This window comes from Apodemus sylvaticus, chromosome 11 (genome assembly GCF_947179515.1).
Source record: "Apodemus sylvaticus chromosome 11, mApoSyl1.1, whole genome shotgun sequence".
NCBI lineage: Eukaryota > Metazoa > Chordata > Mammalia > Rodentia > Muridae > Apodemus > Apodemus sylvaticus.
In genome coordinates, this window is record NC_067482.1 from 53,276,193 (window position 1) to 53,299,688 (window position 23,496).

The window sequence follows — 23,496 nt, forward strand, 5'->3', positions numbered from 1 at the left end:
CAGGACAAATACAGAGGTGGATGCTCACAGATAACCTGTGGTCTGAGCACTGGAACCCCTATGCAGGAGTTAGAGAAAGGACTGAAGGAGGTGAAGGGTTTGCAGATCCATAGGAAGAACAACAATATTAACCAACCAGACCCCACAGAGCTCCCAGGGACTAAACCACCAACCAAAGAGTACACATGGAGGGACCCGTGGCTCCAGCTGCATATGTAGCAGAGAATGACCTTGTTGTGCATCAGTGGGAAGAGAGGCCTTTTGTCCTGTGAAGGCTCTATGCCGCAGTGTAGGAGAATGCCAGGATAGGAAAGAGGGAGTACGTTGGTGGGAGGAGGAATACCCTCATAGAAGCAGTGGGAGCTGGGTGAGATAAGGGCTTTCTGGAAGAGGGGGAATTGAGATAAGGAGATAGCATTTGAAATGTAAATAAAGAAAATATCCAATTTTACAAAAGGAAGCCAAACGAAGGTGAAAGACACACTGAGAGAAGGACAGGGCATATCAGAATTTCAACCTCAGTATTAAATGATACTTTGGTGACATGGGTTTGAGACTGGTTATTGAATTTTGAAAAAAGTCAGAGCAGTGGAAGTTCAGAGTCTGAATCAATGGAATGGCTTTATAAAACATCACACTGGTAAATAAACAGACAGATGTTTTGGAAGTGGAATTGTCCAGAATCACTCATAACATTTGTTCCAAATTATTCACATATATGCATAATACATTATTGTATGCTTTCACCTCATTAGTAATATATCATGGAAGATAGTTTATGAGAAAATTTATTTGAACATTTTGAACTATGCGTGAAGAGATGCAGGGTTGACAGGTGAATAGATGAACTACCTTGATGGGAAGTTTCAAAACAATCAGTGAAAATCTGCAATAGTGTTGGATTGTAATTTAAAGATAAAATATCAAAACTAATCCCACAAAGATAATATGTAGAAAAGATCAGTTTTAATTAGATATAAATTGGAAATGTCGAAGGAATGCAGTAGTGGTGATAATGGAGTAGAACTTTGTTTTGCCTTACACCGATAAATACTGCAGAAATAAATGCTTTCCTGATGAGATGAAAACAATCTAAATATAAAGACATCTACAAGGTCCTTGTTATGGGCATGGAGAAAGATAAGTTTAATTGCACTAATATGTATTTAGAGTTGGTTTAGGCAAAGATGCCTGAGAAGTTACTATGAAATTCCTAACACTATTTAGGAATTACTAACAGCAGTTTCAGAGCCTGAGAATGATGTTGCTAGACAAAACATTTAAGATGAGGAGCATTTGAGGAACTACAAGTAGTTCAGATTAAGAAAATGATAAAACAGTGTTTCATATTTCAAGGTTTATGTTCTGTTTTACTAATGTCTTTTAAAGTTCTATTTTTATCTTTGTATTAGTTAATAAATGTTATTGATTTTGTACTTTATTGTCTTCATATTTTTTCTTCTGTCATGCCCTCAATTTTTAGAAAGTAAGGAATTGGCACAAACCATACAGAACAACCAAATATATCACAGGGTGTGCTAGAAATCAGATGGTTAATTAATGTCTCATTCATAAAAGATCCAGCACTTATATTAAAGATCAAATTCTACATTTATCTAGAGTAAAAACTCCACTGAGTGTTCCAGCTACTATAATTTCTTATGTAGTCATCCTAACTGTAATGTTCTAATCTAAATAAACAATCCAGAGATTTCAAACTCAAGAATTATCCTAAACAGTACACAATTCAATTACTTCAAGCAAACTCAAAAATGAATATACTTATTAAACTGCCTTGCTTCAGGTTATTCAAAACATAAGACCAAGATGTGGCAGCTTCAGAGGTTTAAACTGCTTGCTATTTCTTGTATTTGTTTGAGAGTTCTACATGCCACTTATACAATAAGATGCACTCTAAATGTAAACTAAAAGCAAAACAAGACACTCTGTGTCTGAGAACTACTTGTAGCTGGTTTGAAAGTCTTGAAGAATTGTCAATTTCCATCCAAAATATAAGAATACACACTTGCAAAAATAAAAAAATACAGAGCTCATTCTAAATCATCCATCTTCTCTCAAACCTCTTACCCCAACTATCTCTCCATTCAGTATAAATTTCAAATGATGAAAGCTTTTTGATTATGAATTCAGAAGAAAAAATGAAGTTTGAGATAAAAAATAAAAATATTTGTTGGCAAAAACTGGCATGTTTTTGAAAAATAGAAAAAGTTATGGGGAAGTGAACTACCAACTTCTTTGTAGCAGAATTTTCACCTTGTTCATTTACTTCCTATTGGTTTATTTAACCAAAGCTTTTAAAAATACTACACATAAAGGGGCTATCACTCAAGATCCTGTACTTACTAAATGATAGTTTTCAGAAATTATTGCTTCCCTCTCTTTTCTCTTTCTCCTATCCCTCCAGCTCCTCTCTTTACCTTCCTCTTTATCTTCTACTTCTTCATTTATATTTGAAACAGTGTCTTCCTGCTATGTAGCCCTGTCTGTCCTAGAAAGCCCTGTGTAGACAAATAGACAGAGTTGAACAAGCCTTGAAGAGACTGATCCATCTGCCATTGTCTCCCATGCTCTGGGACAAAAGATAAGCAAGTTAATTATATTACAAATGCTATTTTTAAGACTGCATTTATCTGAATACAATTGGTATACTAGTAAAACAAAATATTATATCCGACCTATCATTACAGCACAAACTATAACGATGGAAATTTTGTGTTTAATTCACAATGAAGTAAATATTCTGTTTTTAAAATTCTACAAAGATGGATAAAACATTATAATATGTATATTGTTTATACTATGTAACATGAATCTTACAAAATTTATGTTCAAGTTTCTATAAGACTATTATCATTTGATTTACAATTAAATATTCAGTTAAAACCATTCCATTACACTCTGGATTTACAAAGGTAGTGAATACAGAAAAATTACCCTCTACTTTTATCATTTGAGGTTTTTTTTGTTTTTATTTTGTGGTAAATGTTCTTATCACAACAAATTTGTGGTGTAACCTTTCTACCATACGTTTTTTGTTTTTGTTTGCTGTTGTTTTTTATTTTGTTTTTGGAAGTTAGTGTAAATCTACATTTTGGCAAAAAGTTAGTTGTCATTAACTCCACAGTCCATCATAATTTCCATGGAGCCCAGAAGGGAGGTGGTCTCCTGACACAAAGGGTTTCATTTCAGACGCGTTGTAGCAGTGGGTGTAAACAGTATTGGGGAAGAAATCAATGTCGGAAAATTAATTTTTCCAGGTTTCATCATGATTCAGCCAATCCTTGTGAGCAGTTAGTTTCAGATTCACCCCTGCAAGTCTGGGATTGGAACCATAACAAGTTGAGAGCCTCTCTTCAAAAAATCTCTGAGCTCTGATGTCATAGAACAGCAGAGAGCACTGCGCTGAGCTCACAGTGATAATGTGTTCATAAAAGCTCACTATTGAATCCCTCTGCCTCACTCCCTGGAGCAGTCACACTTGGCATTGTACGATGGCTGCTGTGGATCCAAGCAGGAGGCATTGAGAGCACACTGCACACATTGACCATTCACTACCATAGGCCAGACTCACATTTTCTTGACAATTTGGCAATTTGGTGGAAAAGAGCTTAAACAATGTATTTTCAGCTCCCAGAGATGAAAGTAGCTGCCTAGCGGCACTGCTCCCAACTCCTTGTCCTTGTTGAAGGTTGAAGCGCGAACCTTGCAGTTGTCCAGGTTTGAATCCTCCTTGGGGATATCCTTTAAGGCTTTGTGAGTGATGTGAGCATACACAGGGATTGGTGACACGTTATGTCTTGCATCACTTTCGGTCAACACATCATCTGTCATTTCCCAGAGTTCCATCCCGTGAACCAGACAATGTTGTAGTATCATTGACCCATGCAATAGAAAATATCCAATCCTTGTGTCCATCATCACCCACATCCACAGGATCCAAGGTAGGCAGGCAAGACTGTTTGGGTTGTCTCCTCCAGTGCCTAGGCGTGTTCTAGAAGGATTCAGTTCAATTGTGTGGATACCTCAGCCCTGCTGAGTCATACCTCCACGTTTCTGGTCTTTCAGAATGGGAATCTTGGTGATCTGGCCCTTCTGGACATCCAGGACAAAGAGCGTGTTGCATTTCCTGCTGCACACCACATGCCTATGATTCAACCGCTGAGAAGCAAATGCTTTATTAAGGGTCCAGAGGTGAAATTCTCTCTCCTTTAGGAGACTGGGAAGTTTGTAGCCCGACTTAGCAGTTCCTCACTATGGATCTCTTAACTGGTGTGAGTCTTTTTCTTTTGTGCCAGGAATGATCCCAGTCAAATTGTGGGCCCTGAGTTTTGCTCCTGGATCCTGTCAAGGCAGGAGCTTTCCGCTTCCTGATAACTAGCTGCTTTCCTAGCTTTATCAGGCAGTGCTGCTGCTGGAGCTGCACAGACACATGGGCCAGAGGAGGCAAGGGGCAGTATGGCTGCGGGACATGTGCCCCACCCCGAGGCCGTGCATTTTCATGTGCCGGGCCATGAAGTAACCTTTCTATACTTAGCATTTTTAATGGAGAAATAGGAGCAAAAGTGGCGAGCAGGTCCAAAATACTTTATGGATATTGTATGATGAATAATTTCTACAAAGCATTCTAAATAAAAAGATAAATGTTTAGTAGCTGAAATTAATAAAAAACAAAGATTTGGGTAAAAGAACCTAACTATTGTTTTAATATTTCTTTTTTATTATTATTATTCGATATAATTTATTTACATTTCAAATGATTTCCCCTTTTCTAGCCCCCCCACTCCCCGAAAGTCCCGCAAGCCCCCTTCTCTTCCCCTGTCCTCCCACCCACCCCTTCCCACTTCCCCGTTCTGGTTTTGCTGAATACTGTTTCACTGAGTCTTTCCAGAACCAGGGGCCACTCCTCCTTTCTTCTTGTACCTCATTTGATGTGTGGATTATGTTTTGGGTATTCCAGTTTTCTAGGTTAATATCCACTTATTAGTGAGTGCATACCATGATTCACCTTTTGAGTCTGGGTTACCTCACTTAGTATGATATTCTCTAGCTCCATCCATTTGCCTAAGAATTTCATGAATTCATTGTTTCTAATGGCTGAATAGTATTCCATTGTGTAGATATACCACATTTTTTGCATCCACTCTTCTGTTGAGGGATACCTGGGTTCTTTCCAGCATCTGGCAATTACAAATAGGGCTGCTATGAACATAGTAGAACATGTATCCTTATTACATGGTGGGGAGTCTTCTGGGTATATGCCCAGGAGTGGTATAGCAGGATCTTCTGGAAGTAAGGTGCCCAGTTTTCGGAGGAAACGCCAGGCTGATTTCCAGAGTGGTTGTACCAATTTGCAACCCCACCAGCAGTGGAGGAGTGTTCCTCTTTCTCCACACCCTCTCCAACACCTGCTGTCTCCTGAATTTTTAATCTTAGCCATTCTGACTGGTGTAAGATGAAATCTTAGGGTTGTTTTGATTTGCATTTCCCTAATGACTAATGAAGTTGAGCATTTTTTAAGATGCTTCTCCGCCATCCGAAGTTCTTCAGGTGAGAATTCTTTGTTTAACTCTGTACCCCATTTTTTAATAGGGTTGTTTGGTTTTATGGAGTCTAACTTCTTGAGTTCTTTATATATATTGGATATTAGCCCTCTATCTGATGTAGGATTGGTGAAGATCTTTTCCCAATTTGTTGGTTGCCGATTTGTCCTCTTGATGGTGTCCTTTGCCTTACAGAAACTGTAATTTTATGAGGTCCCATTTGTCAATTCTTGCTCTTAGAGCATACGCTATTGGTGTTCTGTTCAGAAACTTTCTCCCTGTACCGATGTCCTCAAGGGTCTTCCCCAGTTTTTTTTCTATTAGCTTCAGAGTGTCTAGCTTTATGTGGAGGTCCTTGATCCATTTGGATTTGAGCTTAGTACAAGGAGACAAGGATGGATCAATTCGCATTCTTCTGCATGCTGACCTCCAGTTGAACCAGCACCATTTGTTGAAAAGGCTATCTTTTTTCCATTGGATGTTTTCAGCCTCTTTGTCGAGGATCAAGTAGCCATAGGTGTGTGGGTTCATTTCTGGATCTTCAATCCTGTTCCATTGATCCTCCTGCCTGTCACTGTACCAATACCATGCAGTTTTTAACACTATTGCTCTGTAGTATTGCTTGAGGTCAGGGATACTGATTCCCCCAGATTTCCTTTTGTTGCTGAGAATAGTTTTAGCTATCCTGGGTTTTTTGTTGTTCCAGATGAATTTGATAATTGCTCTTTCTAACTCTGTGAAGAATTGAGTTGGGATTTTGATGGGTATTGCATTGAATCTGTATAGTGCTTTAGGCAAAATGGCCATTTTAACTATATTGATTCTACCGATCCATGAGCATGGGAGGTTTTCCCATTTTTCGAGGTCTTCTTCCATTTCCTTCTTCAGAGTCTTGAAGTTCTTGTCATACAGATCTTTCACATATTTGGTAAGAGTCACCCCAAGATACTTTATACTGTTTGTGGCTATTGTGAAGGGGGTCATTTCCCTAATTTCTTTCTCAGCCTGCTTATCCTTTGAGTATAGGAAGGCCACTGATTTGCTTGAGTTGACTTTATAACCTGCCACTTTGCTGAAGTTGTTTATCAGCTGTAGGAGCTCTCTAGTGGAGTTCTTTGGGTCACTTAGGTAGACGATCATGTCGTCTGCAAATAATGATAGTTTGACTTCTTCCTTTCCAATTTGTATCCCTTTGACCTCCTTATGTTGTCGAATTGCCCGAGCTAGTACCTCAAGTACAATATTGAAAAGATAAGGAGAAAGGGGGCAGCCTTGTCTGGTCCCTGATTTCAGTGGGATTGCTTCAAGTTTCTCTCCATTTAGTTTGATGCTGGCTACCGGTTTGCTGTATATTGCTTTTACTATGTTTTAATATTTCTTTAAGAACGTTGTTTAGATGTAATTTTAAAATCAGTTCTTGGTACATTATTTCCTATTAGCACTTACTTTTTTCAGATTTCATCTGAAAGCCTTTAATAATATAGTGCACTAAAAAAATAATATAGTGCATTTAAGATTGTGCGTTTTATTTTAATTATGAAATTCATGCATGCAAATTTGCAGTACACACAAGAGGTCAGCTTAATTTTGTAATACAAACTTAATCTATATAAAAGAACTGCTTGGTTAAGGGGGCTTTGGCCATCTAGCAAAATGACTACCATTTAAGCTGTTGACTCATTTCCCTGCAATGCTTGTGCATGTTCAATAAAAATCGACGTGGGTGAAAGGCTATGAACTACTTTACCAACAAAGTAGAGAGAGAAAAAATAGCTCACTAATTTGAAAATATACTTCAGCTACCTGTCATCAGCTAATTAAAAAAAAAAGACATTAATGGGAAGAACTGCAGCCTTTGGCAGCAGCAGCAGTGACTTCCACAGATGACTCTGCACATTCAAGTCTTAAAAAAAATTGCTGTCTCCCAGTCTTCCTCTCTAAAATCAGAGTTGTTTCTCCATGGAATAAAGCTAGTTCATGATAACATAATAACTCCAGAAGCAAAGGGCAAATTGTTCCCCTCCTGGATTCTGTCTGCTACTATTTAAAGCAGTATCTTTTTCTATAGGCTCGTCTTAGAGATTGTTGCTTCTTGCACTTTCTTCTGAGTAATCACTTGCACATTTTCCTAAGCACAGTGACCCAAGGACAGACATTGTGCTTGTTATATTTTGGTCAGTAAAGATGGAGAAATTAGAAATTCTTACTTGACTATGGTTTATTTTGCAAAGCTAATTGTATATGTTCAATTGCTTACCTGTGCATATTTTGCCCCTCACTTGAAGAACTTAGCTTCCCATATTTATAGGTTTGGTTCTTAAATGTGAAAAACCTCCATTTTCTGCATGGATATTTAGAGATTGTCACGTCAGCTGAAGCTGTCAGTGTTCATGTTATGTTTCAGCTGCCATATTGCTTAGACTCCCTGTGCAAAGCTCTCCTGTCAGATTTAGAAGCACTGGCTAAGAACTATCTTATCTGTAGCTGGACCACTTTACAATTCCATCAGCGTTCTGTCAAGGGTCAATTTTTCCTCTTTGTTCAAGTAGTTGCTTCTTATCTCTTTGGTTATATCTATGACAATACATATGAATTGGTACATCAGTGAATTTCAATTTTCTTGACAATTTTATAATGGGTGATCAATGAGTAGTTATAAGCATATATACGGTTGCATATAAATGTATTTTGAAAAATAGATTGATAGTATATCTAAAAGTTTCCAAGTTGCTATTGTTAAGACAAAAGCATCTTCCTAGCATCAGACAGTCTAGAGGAAACATTGATTCAGTATTTGGCTTGGAGAATGAAAGTATTGACAGAAGAAAGAAAAAAAAAGAGAACATTCGTCAGACAGAATAATTTCATACAATTTATGGGAGTCTAATTATAGAAGCTATCTTTGTGATGCACCAAGTAGATAAATTTTGTCTAAGCTGAATAGATGCAGAGTGAGAATCAGTTTCATCCACAGATGAGATCCATTAGCAGCTATCTAACCCTAAGTAATTAGCCTTAAGAGAAAGTACATGGGAAAAATAATAAATGGAATTAATAGAAAGAAGAGATCATTAATTTGAAAGGGGGAGATAGGGAAAGAGTAGTAGTGGGACAATGTAGGTCAGCAACTAATAAAAATACAGTGTTCATGCAAGAAATTCTCAAAAAATAATACAAACTTCATCATGAAAAACAAAATCGCATACAGATATTTTATTTGTTTGGTTAGAGTCACACCAAGTTACTTTATATTGTTTGTGGCTATTGTGAAGGGTGTCATTTCCCTAACTTCTTTCTCGGCCTGCTTATCCTTTGAGTATAGGAAGGCAACTGATTTGCTTGAGCTGATTTTATAACCTGCCACTTTGCTGAAGTTGTTTTTCAGCTGTAGGAGTTCTATGGTGGAGGTTTTTGGGTCACTTAAGTAGAATATCATATCATCTGCAAATAGTGATAATTTGACTTCTTCCTTTCCAATTTGTATCCCTTTGACCTCCTTATGTTGTCTAATTGCTCTAGCTAGAACTATATTGAAAAGATATGGAGAGAGAGGGCAGTCTTGTCTGGTCCCTGATATTAGTGGGATTGCTTCAAGTTTCTCTCCATTTAGTTTGATGTTGACTACTGGTTTGCTGTATATTGCTTTAACTATGTTTAGGTAAGGGCCTTGAATTCCTGTTCTTTCCAAGACTTTTAGCATGAAAGGATGCTGAATTTTGTCAAATGCTTTTTCAGCATCTAATGAAACAGAACAAAACAAATAGAAGATTATGAATGGAGAATTCAAACTTGACCTCTGACACTGTAACATAGAACTCATTATGACATAAAGTCATATATATATATATATGTATATATATATATGACATAAAGTCATATATATATATATATGACATAAAGTCATATATATATATGACATAAAGTCATATATATATGACATAAAGTCATATATATATATATATATATATATATATGATTATGTTTCAGTATTTTGAAATAGTACAAGAAAGCATATTCAATTGTCATTTTGAAAGGAACATGGTAATAAATATGACTGCTATCTGATTTTTTTAAAATTTAAAGATAGTATTTGTCACAAGTAACACTTTGTGTAAGAATTGTCAAAAATTGGGCTGGAGAGATGGCTCAGTAGTTAGGAGCACTGACTGCAAACCAGTAGCCAACATCAAACTAAATGGAGAGAAACTTGAAGCAATCCCACTAAAATCAGGGACTAGACAAGGCTGCCCCCTCTCTCCATATCTTTTCAATATAGTTCTTGAAGTCCTAGCTAGAGCAATTAGACAACAGAAGGAAGTCAAAGGGATACAAATTGGAAAGGAATAAGTCAAATTATCACTATTTGCAGATGATATGATCGTATACTTAAGTGACCCTAAAAACTCTACTAGAGAACTCCTACAGCTGATAAACAACTTCAGCAAAGTGGCTGGCTACAAAATTAACGCAAGCAAATCAGTAGCCTTTATATATTCAAAGGATAAGCAGACTGAGAAAGAAATTAGGGAAATGACCCCCTTCACAATAGCTACAAACAACATAAAGTATCTTGGGGTGACTCTAACCAAACAAGTGAAAGACCTATATGAGAAGAACTTCAGATCTCTGAAGAAGGAAATCGAAGAAGATCTCAGGAAATGGAAAAACCTTCCATGCTCGTGGATTGGCAGGATTAATATAGTTAAAATGGCCATCTTGCCAAAGGCAATCTACAGATTCAATGCTATTCCCATAAAAATCCCAACCAAGTTCTTCATAGAGCTAGAAAGAGCAATTCTCAAATTCATCTGGAATAACAAAAAACCCAGGATAGCTAAAACTATTCTCAACAGTAAAAGAACTTCAGGGGGATTCGATATCCCAGACTTTAAACTCTACTACAGAGCAATAGTGATAAAAACTGTATGGTACAATATCAGGCAAGCGGATCAATGGAATAGGATTGAAGACCCAGAAATGAACCAACACACCTATGGTCACTTGGTCTTCGACAAAGGGGCTGAAAGCATCCAGTGGAAAAAAGATAGTCTTTTCAACAAATGGTGCTGGTTCAATTGCAGAAGAATGCGCATTGATCCATTCTTATCTCCTTGTACCAAGCTTAACTCCAAATGGATCAAGGACCTCCACATAAAACCTGACACACTGAAACTAATTGAAAAAAAAAACTGGGGAAGACCCTAGAGGACATGGGCACAGGGGAAAAGTTCCTGAATAGAACACCAATAGCTTATGTTCTAAGATCAAGAATTGACAAATGGGACCTCATAAAACTACAAAGTTTCTGTAAGGCAAAGGACACCGTCAAAAGGACAAAAAGTCAACCAACAGACTGGGAAAGAATCTTCTCCAACTCTAAATCCGACAGAGGGCTAATATCTAATATATACAACGAACTCAAGAAAGTAGAACCCAGAGATCCAAATAACCCCATTAAAAAGTGGGGTACAGAGCTAAACAAAGAATTTTCACATGAAGAACTTCGGAGAGCTGAGAAACACCTTAAGAAATGTTCAACATCATTAATTATTAGGGAAATGCAAATCAAAACAACCCTGAGATTTCACCTCACACCAGTCAGAATGGCTAAGGTCAAAAATTCAGGAGACAGCAGGTATTGGCGAGGATGTGGAGAAAGAGGAACACTCCTCCACTGCTGGTGGGATTGCAAGATGGTGCAACCACTTTGGAAATCAGTCTGGCGGTTCCTCAGAAAACTGGGCATGTCACTTCCTGAGGACCCTGTTATACCACTACTGGGAATATATCCAGAGGATTCTTCAGCATGCAATAAGGACACATGCTCCACTATGTTCATAGCAGCCCTATTTGTAATAGCCAGAAGCTGGAAAGAACCTAGATGTCCTTCAACGGAGGAATGGATACAAAATTGTGGTATATTTATACAATGGAGTACTATTCAGCCATTCGAAACAATGAATTCATGAAATTCTTAGACAAATGGATGGGGCTGGAGAACATCATACTAAGTGAGGTAGCCTAGTCTCAAAAGATCAATCATGGTATGCACTCACTGATAAGTGGATATTAGCCTAGAAACTTTGAATACCCAGGACATAATCCATAAATTAAATGATGTCCAAAAAGAATGGAGGAGTGGGCCCTGGTTCTGGAAAGACTCAGTGCAAGAGTATAGGGGAATTCCAGAACAGGGAAGTGGGAAGGAGTAGATGGAAGAATAGGGGGACGGAAGAGGGTTTATGGGACTTGCTGGGAGTGGGGACCCAGAAAAGGGGAAATCATTTGCAATGTAAATAAAAATAAATAAATAAATAAATAAATAAAAGACTCAGCACAGAAAAAAAACATCTTTTGTTTTCTTTTTAAAAACATAATATTTTTTATTCAATGTATTCTTTATTTACATATCAAATGATTTCCCCTTTTCTGGGTCCCCACTCCTCGCAAGTCCCATAAGCCCTCTTCCCTCCACCTGTTCCTCCATCTACTCCTTCCCACTTCCCTGTTCTGGTATTCCCCTATACTGTTGCATTGAGTCTTTCCAGAACCAGGGGCCACTCCTGAGAGAGGAGTTTTATAGCATTTCTTAACTTAAACAAGCTAGCAACTAAAATTATCTGCCATTTTCAAAAACAGAAAAGAAAAGGATGAGGAGGGAGGACACCATCACATTTGGAAATTTACCTGAAATTGACAAGTGTTTATTCCTCACGCTTAATTGCAAAATATTCTGGAGAATCTTTTTAGATAAATGTCTTATTCCTAATATGAAAAGAAATTGAATAGAGGACTTTTGCTGGCCTCTTTTTATCTATTTTTCTAATAATGAGTGTAACCTCTTTTATATGCAATGTATTTTCAGAATTCTCTACCTTTGCTACATCAAAAAAGAAACAAGAGTCTTAGAATTGAAGACAGAAATTCTGTTCTTGACTGTCCTGTCATTTACTGTACATGGGCTATTTATAAGAAAATATTCTCAAAGTTTCTAAAAGAAGTTCAATCTTCTTCTCTAAAGTACCAGAGCTTTACATGTTTTATCAACTTGTCCAGTGTATTCCCAGTCACTTATGGGCATCACAATATTCTGTGGCTACTGATTGTATGTCTCCAGTGCACTCTGCTTAGAGTGTGTTCATGTTGTTGCCCATTTGGTTATATTTAATGCATTCCAAAAATGTATTAAGCTCGACAATTCCTTAATACAAAATAAATTGTGAATAAAGTATGAAATAGTTCTAAGTAAAATAACATTGAATGTTCACATACATGTATATAAAACATTCAATCTTTTATTATGAAAGTTTTTATATCATAAATTTCAGTACATACACATGATATATGTATAATTTAATATATATAAGATATAGATATTTTTATAATTGTGATTGATAGATAAGCTTTTTTACTTATAGGATGTAAAATAGTTATGCATATATTTTTGTTTGCTAAAGATACTTCTGTTTGAGAAAGCAGAAAACTTATGAGGTTTTCATGTGTAAAATCAACAAATACTTTTATTAAATGTATCTTCATTGGAGAAAGATGCCTCATCATTTTTGTTACCCAAGTGCCTACACAAATTTCACCCTGAATCACAGCTATTTATTTGGAAGCTCCGAAGTATACTAACATGGAAACCTTACCATGGGATACAATTTCAAGGCAAATAACTCTTCATAGGCATTAACAAGAGTAACAAGGAGTGGAATGTATGAAAATTTCTTTGAAATTTTCATTTCTTTGAAAAAGAAAATGATGTAGAAGTATATTATCAAAAAGTTATTTATATATGTATGTATGCATGTATGTATGTAAATTGATTCTGATCTCATTAACCTAGGAACTTTCCTGTGTTCTAGTCAAATCCTGGTAGCTTCATATCCTGAAATGATGTTTTTGGTATGAGTTGTCCATAAAACTTTTGTTATTTATAAACATTATCCTGCTAGCTGGGATATCTTTTCTAACCTTAGTGGAAAGGAAGCACTTGTCCTCTCAGAGACTCTGTTCTTGGGCAGGGTAGACCCAGGAGGGTTTGCACCTGCCTAGAGGAGAAGGGGAGGAGGGTAGAACGATTGTAGGAGGGGGTGACAGCAAGGTGTATAGTGAGTGGGATGTAAAGTGAATAATTAAAAAACAAATTTAATTATATTTAAAAATCATATTTTCTTTTTGAACATTGTCCAGTTTTAAACACTGACTATTAAGAGGAATAAAAGCACTCCATTCTCAGAGCTCCATTTATTTGCTGATCATTTCAAATCGAGACATCTGGTTCAAAAATTGTACACATTTCTGCCACAGCCATCACAGCCACCAAAGTGTCTTTCCACTGGCTATATTCAATAGACGCACATAGTACAAAATCTTAATCGATGAATTGTCTAATTTTTATTTGTTTGCTAGAATGCTTCTTTATGAATTTAATTGTATGCTCACCTCTAACATTGTAAGTGGCTGCAGTAACCTCAAGTTCACATGGAATATGACTTTGTTTGGAAACGCAAGTATTGCATTGTGGAATAGCAATATGAGGCTATGGTGGGGAAGGGAAGGAGCTTCATCTATCATGTGGCACATTTTCCATCTTCTCCTTAACCTTATAAAATTTTCCCTTCCAAACACTCCCATGTATCTGTCATGCTCCCTTTCAAACTCATGGCCTCTTTTATCATTAGTTGTTGTTATATGCATATAAATGTGTCTATATACTCTCACACATATGTACATATATTTTTCCAATTATAAGTTCTTAATTCTGTATATTGCTACTTGTGTGTTTTCAAGGAAGACTATTTGGTATTGGATAATAATTGGTGTGTTTTTCCCCAGGGATGTCTACTTCTCTTGCTGTCAGCATTCCTTGGCCACTCTGCACAGGGTTGAAGCTTTGTAGGCCTTCCTCTGTCCACGTTTTCTATTGTTATTCTAGTTCAGCTCATGTTTGTGCCTTCATGTTCCTAAGCCTTTTCAGGTATTACTGCTGATATTAGTAGGAGACACAATATGGAATGCCAACTTCTTAAGGCTGTTATGACCTTTCTACCTTCTGAGATTTCACTATAGGAGTTGTTTTAGTGATACATTCATTCAGACTTGGTTTTGCAAAGCTGTATTATAAATGTATATGTTTTTGCAATGATATATCTATTTCAAAGATAAATTCCTTTGATGGGAGATGAGGACCACACATATCTGTAGGCACAAAGACAAATGTTTAAAAGGTAATTAGAGATTATGCTGGTTTACTAAAGTGGTGATTATAGGTTCTCCTTCAAAATTCATGACTTCATAGCTGTGAATAGTTGGCTAGGTTTCTAGTACCAGGGTTGACTTTCTCTTGAAGAGAAGCTTCTAATTCAAATTAGACAGATGTTGATTACAGCCAAAGTGAATGCTAAACATATTTCTATTTCCTGTGTGCATTTAACTTTTTTACCTCTTACTCATCCCAAAGCTTATTCTCTCTTTCTTCAAATTAATTTATCAGTCTTTTAATAGCTTTATCACTGTATCATTATTTTCCAAAGATGTTTTAGCTATATCTTGTTAATGCCTGTATAAATCATAGTGAACACATTCTTGAATATCTAAAAGGAATTTGTTAAAAATAAAAGTTGCAAACTTAAAAGAAATATATTTGAATTATTTATAAAGTGATATAAGATGTATTTTTAAACTGAAAATGTATTTTTTCTGTTATATCATCACTTTGTTAATTAAGTTAACCTACTCTCACTGCATTCCATTTTGTATCTTACTCATATATCCAGATGGTACTATGTTTTTCATAAAAATGTTTATGATGGCAGAACCATTAGAACTGTTTGACCTGTGTAACTCTAATTGAATTTATAAAAATGTTTTTGCTAATTTAGGTTGACAACTACTTAAAAACATTTATCATTATCATTGTTAGTTACTTTATAATATCCAGGGACTGATATTAAGAAATAACATTTTGAATTTATACTTTTGTTATTTTTTCTTAATCATTTTCCAAAATTAAACTACCAATTTTTTCATGTAGTAAGAATTTTTTTAACTGCCTTTTTCTTGGAGATGAGGGATTACATTTTCCCATACTATAGGGTCTCCTCTTCAAGGGTAGTTGAATGGTAGATTCATATAGTCATCTCTTGTGAAGTTTATAATTAATCATAAAATGTAATTTAATATGCAAGTTTTAAAGAAAGATGATCACATGGAGAAAGAATCACAGGGTAGTTTTAACCTTTTCTTCAGCCCATGATTTATAGAAAGTCTCATCCTTCTAAGCTTGAGAATAAAGGAGTGTGGTGTAGAAGCATGGTAGTAAATGAGTCTCTTCATAAGTCTCTTAATCAGATGTAGCATATTAATTTATAAACAAAAGATTGGTGGATTCTTATGTAACCTTTCCCTTCTACATATCACTGAGTGCCCTACTTTGTGACTCCAGTGACTATAGACATTTGCCTTAATTATACCTAGATACAATGCTTTATGAGAATTAAAGTGGTAATATAAATGTTTTCTTCAGGTCTGATCCTGTTACCATCATGTATTCTCAGTATCTTTGCCTCCAGGTGTCTCTGTGTTCCTGTCCACAAGAAGGAGGAGGTATAAGTCTTATGGCCATTGGAATACACATAAATACTTAAATGAGGTTTGCTGCTATGATAACTCATTTAGCTAACCAACCATTTTTGTCTCCTGCCTATGGCCTAACACTGCTTCAGTAATCGGACTTACATGAAGGATTACTCAAGTTGGTATGGATTGTCTCTCTTGTGTAAGAGGGCTAAAATGAGACAAAAGTATGATTGGCTACCCCATCACTGTCATGCTTCTATTTTCTAATGGGCACAACTTGCTTGCCGTATTGGTGTTGTATTCTATAGAATTCATAGCTTTGTAAGACCATCGAAGCCTGGATAGCCCCATTTGTAATTATTAAAACTAGTGATCAGAGAGGACATTTTCAGCTTTCTTACACATTGATTTAATCACATGCGAAATGGATGGGTGTTCTCAGCAACAGGTTCTTACCATCTAATTTTAATGAGCAACCAAGAAGAGCAAAAGCATGTATTGCTTTGGAGTCTCTAAGACCTCTCTGACCTGAACTCCAAAGAGGTATTGCATATTTGACTACAAGTATTTTTTTTTTTTTGATGACCTACTCCTTATAGTCCCACCTGGGAAGCCATGTAAGGTATCTGCCTTCAAACCCTTTTGAATGATTTTCAAATGAAGTGTAAGATAGTAAGTTTCAACTTTGTTTTATCTCATATCTCCTTCATTTTAGATAAACCTCTTCTTATATACCTTGTCACAATACAAGAAAATAAATAGCACATTGCATTTGATTTCTGATAAGGTGTCTAATAATAGTGTGACATTATTATAGCCATCTTTCTGTTATATTTAATTAAAAATCAAGGCAAGTATGTGTCCTAGAATTGGTAATATTTTCTAGTAATATTTCAAAAACAATGTATATTATTAATGATTTAAAATTCTACTGCTTAAACATAGAAATCTTTAAAATTTTATGTAATTGTTTTGTCGTGTTTATATGTTCTTTTCCTAAAGACTGTGATGATGGGTAGCTTTTAAGGGGAACATAGGGTTATGTAGCATAAATACATAAAATTAAAAATGTTTAATAATGAACTGTTAATATACCCTTTACTGGCAACTTCCAAGAACATATTTGTTCATTTCATATTGAAGATATATGATACACAGAAAATTAAATAACTTACAAACTTCTCTACATTAGTGTCAAAGTTTATGAGCTTCCATAAAAATTAAATGTGTAGCATTGAGTTTTATATTAATGTTTAGTTTTAGAGAAAATATTTTTAATAAAATATAGTGCTCTTAATTTTAAAAAGTAATTAAAGATTTGTACTTGAAATTTAGTGAATGAATAGTACAAAATGAGATATAATTGAACTAACAATCTGCTCATCTATTTGAAATATATGGAAAGTAAAAATAAAAATTCAAATAGTGTGTTTCATTGATTTGGAAATTATATTAAGTTTCTCTAGAAAGTGTGGAAAGTTTGCAGAATCATCCTTTTAAAGCTATAATTGTGTAGAAAAAATAATGCAGACAAAATAAGCAAATTAAATAGATCACAAAAGCCATCTGGGAAATTTATTGAAGTTTCCATTTGCATATCATATTTATTATTATTTTTATTACACAGCTGATTACTTATCCCAAACCACAGTAGTACACATTTTACCCATTGTACAAATATTTCCACAATTCAAATTATACAATTGTTGATCTGCAGTGTGTTCATAATCCAGATGGGAAAAATATTTGCAAAAACTAATCATAACTGAAGCAATCTGAGAAACTAAAACTGAATTCCAAAGAAAAATGGAAAGAAAGTTTTTATGAGAACACATTCTTATTGATTTTGTTTCATAAATAGTTTTTCCAAATACTTTTCTTGAAATGGACATTTATTTGGGTCAGCATGTTTGTTTGAGAGTGTATAAGATATATAATTAATAATTTTAGAAGAGTAAATATATCTGATAATTGTTCTAAATCACAACAGTGAAAGGAAGTTCTATGGATTCAGCAGTAAGCATCATAACAATCTCAGCTTTCCTTAGTTGTGTATAGTTCATTTTATAGAGTTAATGTCTCATGAATATCCCCTCCCATATTAGCACATTTCACATTGTTGAAACATTATATATGTAACTTTTGACATTCATAGGAGACATAATACTGCAAACTCCTATATCCTTTAACTTTTTAAAATCTTTCTTGCACTCTCTTTCACAATGACTCTGAATATTAAGTTCATATTCATGTATATAATTAAAACTCAATTACAAATTAGATGTATCCATTTGGATTCCACAACTTTGCAATTTGATTGCTGATAGTTTTCTATAATGATCATTATCTGCTAAAAAGGGAAGATTCATTTATGAATGGTAAAGAGCACACTTATCTGTGAATATAATTATGAATACTAAGAAAAAAGAACAAACCAACATAAAATCAGGTTGTTGTCAAGAAATAATGAAAGCTAGAGAATAAATCAATGAAATAGAAGCAAGGAAAAGAAAACAATAATTAAATGAGTTGTATGTTTGTTTGTATATTTGTTTTTTAGAAGGTAAACCAGATTAATACACCCTTGGCCCAACTAACAACAGCAAATGAAGAGATGACCCAAAGTAACAAAATCAAAACAGAGCATTAAAACATTACACTAGACACTTAGTAAATTCAGACTATTGTAAGTGAATACTTTAAAACCATGTACTCCACTGCCCGTGAAACCCAAATAAAATGATCAAATTTCTGCATTGAGCAAACCACCAAAGTTAATCAAACAAGAAAACAATAATCTAATAAACCTATAACAAGAATTACATTTAAATAGTAATAGAGTGTTCTAAATAAAGTCCAGAATCTGATCGTTTCAAAGCAGAATTCTTAAAGACATTTTAAAGGGATCTTCTGTCAATGTTTCTTTAGCTATTAGAGAGAGAGAGAGAGAGAGAGAGAGAGAGAGAGAGAGAGAGAGAGAGAGAGAGAGAAATGGAAATGAAGAACAAAACAACAAAAGAAAAGAAGAAAGAAAGAAAGAAAGAAAGAAAGAAAGAAAGAAAGAAAGAAAGAAAGAAAGAAAGAAAGAAAGAAAGAAAGAAAGAAAGATATTGCTCTATATTTTTCTGGAATAAATAAACATGTTTCAGTGTTATAAATACATGATTACCACACACAAATGAAGAATTTTTCTATAGATCAGCAACAAACCTAGATAAAGTGATTTTTGTAAATATTCACCCTGACACCATCCTCAAGGAAAATGAAATTTCTAGCAAGAAATCAAACCAAGGAAATGAAGTCTATTTACAATGAAAATTTTAAACTTTGTAAGAAATAGATAAAGACATAAAAATTGTAAAGACATCCCACAGTCATGGACTGGTAGAATTGATAATGTGAAAATTATCATTTTTACCAAATCAGTTTACAAAGCAATGCGATAGCAATCATATCCCTGTAATCTAAGCAAAATTGGAGCAGATCCTACTTTGTAACTCAGTGAAGGAATAAGAAGTGTTCATGATACACCACTGGATGAAACATTGAAATTTTCTTTTCCAAAATTTCCAAAAAATGTTTAAAATCTCTGTCTTTAAGACATTATCTTCCTGGCAGTAATTTTAAATTACCAAATTTGCTATGTATTATATGTCTTTATTTCTGGGACTCAAAGGGCAGAATCCAAGGAACTCTCTATTAGTTGGAACATAGACTAGTCTATTTAATGAATTCCACACCTGTCAAAAACACAAAGTGAATCTTTTTGAAAAAAGAAAAACAAGCAAAAACACAAGAAAACTAACTAAACAAAATATCAAGTTAATACTCTATATACTCAACTAATGACACCAGCGATCTTAAAAAAAAAAATCCTAGGAGATTAAGTATTAATTGTAATTAAGGCAATATGACAATTAGGTTCAAAGCTAATTTTCATATGTATACCTCAATAATGCAAATAAATTTGATAACATAACGCAGCCCCCCTTTTTTATTGAGTATCTTCTTCATTTACATTGCCAATGGTAAAACCTTTCCCAATTTCCCCCCTACCAAAAGCCTCACTCCCCAAAGATTCCTTACCCATCCTCCCACCTCCTGCCTCCATGTATATGCTCCTCTACCAGACACACTCCCATCTCCCCCCTCCTGCCCCATCCCTTTCTTTGTTGGGGCCTCTATTGAGCCTTTACCTGACCAAAGAGCACTCCTCCCACTGATACCCAACAAGGCATTCCTCTGCCACATTTTTGGCTGGAACCATGTGTACCTCTTGGTTGATGGTTCAGTCCTTGTGAGTCTTGGGTTGTCTGGGTGTCTGAAGTCATTGTTCTTCCCATGGGGCTATAAACCCCCTTCAGCTCCTCTGGACCACTCTCCAAATCTTGTGTTGGGGACCCCAAACCCAGTCCAATAGTTGATTGCTAGTTTCTGCCTCTGTATTTGTAAGGCTCCAGCAGGGCCCCTCTGGAGAGAGCCAAGGCATGTTCTTTTTGGTCCATGCTTCTTGTCGTAGTGTCGGGGTTTGGTGACTGTTTATAGGATGAATCCCCTGGAAGGGCAGTCGCTGGGTGGCCTTTACTTCAGACTCTGCTCCACACATTGCCTCCCTTATTGCTCCTGTGAGTATTATGTTCCCTTTCTCAAAGGAACCATAGCACCCTCACTTAAGTCCTCCTTCTTGAGCTTCCTGTGCTGGGAGAATTGTAACTTGTTTATTTTGAGCATTTGGCATAGCATCTGCTTATTAGTGAGTGCATACCTTGTGCGTTCTTTTGTGACTGGGTTACCTCGCTCAGGATGACACTTTCTAGTTCCATCCATTTGCCTAAGAATTTCATGAATTCATTATTTTTAAGAACCGAATGGTACTCATTGTGTATATATACCAGTTTCTGTATCCATTCCTTTGTTGAGGGACATCTGGATTCTTTCCAGCTTCTGGCTATTATAAATAAGGCAGCTATTAACATAGTGGAGCATGTGTCCTTATTACATATAGGAGCACCTTCTGGGTATATGCCCAGGAGTGGATTAGCTGGGTCCACAGGTAGTACTATGTCTAATTTGCTGAGGAATCATCAAACTAATTTCCAGAGTAGTTTTACAATGCAGCCCCTTTTAAGAAGATTAATAGTATGGAATATATCAATGAAAAAGAAGTTATTGGACTCATTTTCACTACAGATTTTAAATTAAAATAAATTAACTGTACGTGTAATTTTCAATTGTGTGAAAAATTCTAATTCCATGGCTTAGATCAGGCAGTAAACCTAATAGAAAGCTCAATAGATTGTGTGCCCTGTGTTAAAGTTATGACTACAGAGAGTAGTAATTCATGCATCCCTACATCAAATTCCTCAGTCTCATGTTATAGTTTATTTAAGCTTTCATTTTATGGACCTTTAAAGTGAAATTTATGAAAAGCATTCATTTGTAATAGCATATGCCAGGCATTCAGACTTTTCTCATGAGAAGAATGTAGCTATCTCTTCCAAATCACTGTATATTAATTTGGGAATTGTTCTGGGCTTATCCACATCAGCAAGAAGACCACAAAGAGTAGCTTGAATGACTTAACCTTCTGCTGTTGTTGTCTACCAGAAGAACATGCTGAAAACAATGGATTCTATCCATAGGAACAATCCTTACACTATACACTTGCATGAACTCTTGATATAACCAAAGTCAGCAGGTTTCTTCAGGACTGATTCAATAATTTGTTTGAGAACTTTATTCATAAACAATGAATGAAACTTCATATTTGCACATATTTATTTTTAGGTTTGGAGTAATTTTTGGAATATCTATATGTGAGAATCTATAAGAAATCTTAAAATTTTAATTACTCTAAAACCAAATACCTTATAGTATGCCTTACATGTTAAGACATTTTATGTTTTAAAAGATATATTTCCTTTGATTTAGGAGAATAAATACAAGATAATATACCTGCTGACCTTGTCATGATTTAACTGTGGATTTAAAACCAGATGACAAAAGTAACTCTTGAAAACATTAATGACATAAATATAATAAGATAAATAATATACTTCATAAATTAATTCCAAGTGTTGTCTTCAAATTGATAGACAAATAACTTTTCTCAGGTTCTTTAAAATCTCTGTGTGGTGCTGATGAAGGATTGCTTTCTTGATTTTCTTCTAAAAATTATTTCTAATACATGAATTTTAGACTTGTATTTTTTTTAATTTGCCTTCAAGACTGGCAAAAATGTGTACTGATAAAAATGCATGCCTACACATGGAAAGACTCATGCTCTGGAGTTAAATTTGTTAACATGCGTTAGTTTATTGCTTAAAAGACTGACATACTCATTGTATCTTCTGTTGCAGTCTAAAGAAATTGTAATGAAGCTGGGCTCATTCCTGTAAAGTAATTGTGAATAGAAGTTAGGGGTTTGATAGTAAAACAATTAAATTATTAACACCAATGAAAGCTTTGTCAGTCAAACCCTTCCTCAGATTTCATGAAGGATAAAATGACACTAATAGTTAACTCTATGACTAAGAGAAATATTTCCTCATTAGGCAATATGTAGATGATTTCAACATGTCACTATTATGGTCAGTATCAGAGCTAGTATAATCTGACTGTTAATTTGGAGAATAAATTCAGTTTGTAAAATGGAAGTAGATTGGTCATAGTAAATGAATGCTCAGAAGAGTTCGAGACTAATACAATAAAGAAACTGTGACATGACACTCCCCTTTATCCCTTGTCTCTAAAAATAGCATATCCAAGTAGTAGATTGTGCCAGAATTTCATTCTTAACATATAAACATGGTACATTCATGATTTTGGTAAATTAGTTTAATTCCAGTAAAAAGCTTGTTCTTGAAAGTTTAAGATAAAATATCCCAGAAACCATGTTCTGTTGGAATTATTTCTATTGTGAATACTACCCAATTAAACATGGCTTATTCTTGGGACATATTTGTCTACATGGATATTATCAATCATTAACCATGCATCTGTTTTAACCCTAGATGGAAAATGTAGATGGTCTCATTGCTTTCTTTAGAAAATCATGACAAGAGAAAAATCATCTCACTGTATACTGTGATAAATATCTACAAATGTTTTAGACTTTGGCTATTCTTGTGTTTAAAGTGATGCACAATCTACAATTAATATATTTACAAATAATTCACAAATTGCATCTTCATCATCTATTAGTCCATAGTCTATTGGTGAAATGCAAAGCAACATAATGGGTTAGTTTAAATCCATAGATTATTTAGTTGTTTTCCCCCAGCTCTTGAATACCAAGATAAAGTGGCATAGTCTTCTCTGGTGTAGTCTAGAGGCTATGCTTTTTATAGGAAAC

The 23,496-nt window shown here is 35.1% G+C and overlaps 1 pseudogene; it reads right to left on the reverse strand.

Annotated features, from left to right (window-relative positions):
• Positions 1-3,133: 3,133 nt before the first annotated feature.
• On the reverse strand, positions 3,134-4,558 carry LOC127696755 (DDB1- and CUL4-associated factor 12-like; annotated as a pseudogene).
• Between the last annotated feature and the right edge of the window lie 18,938 nt (positions 4,559-23,496).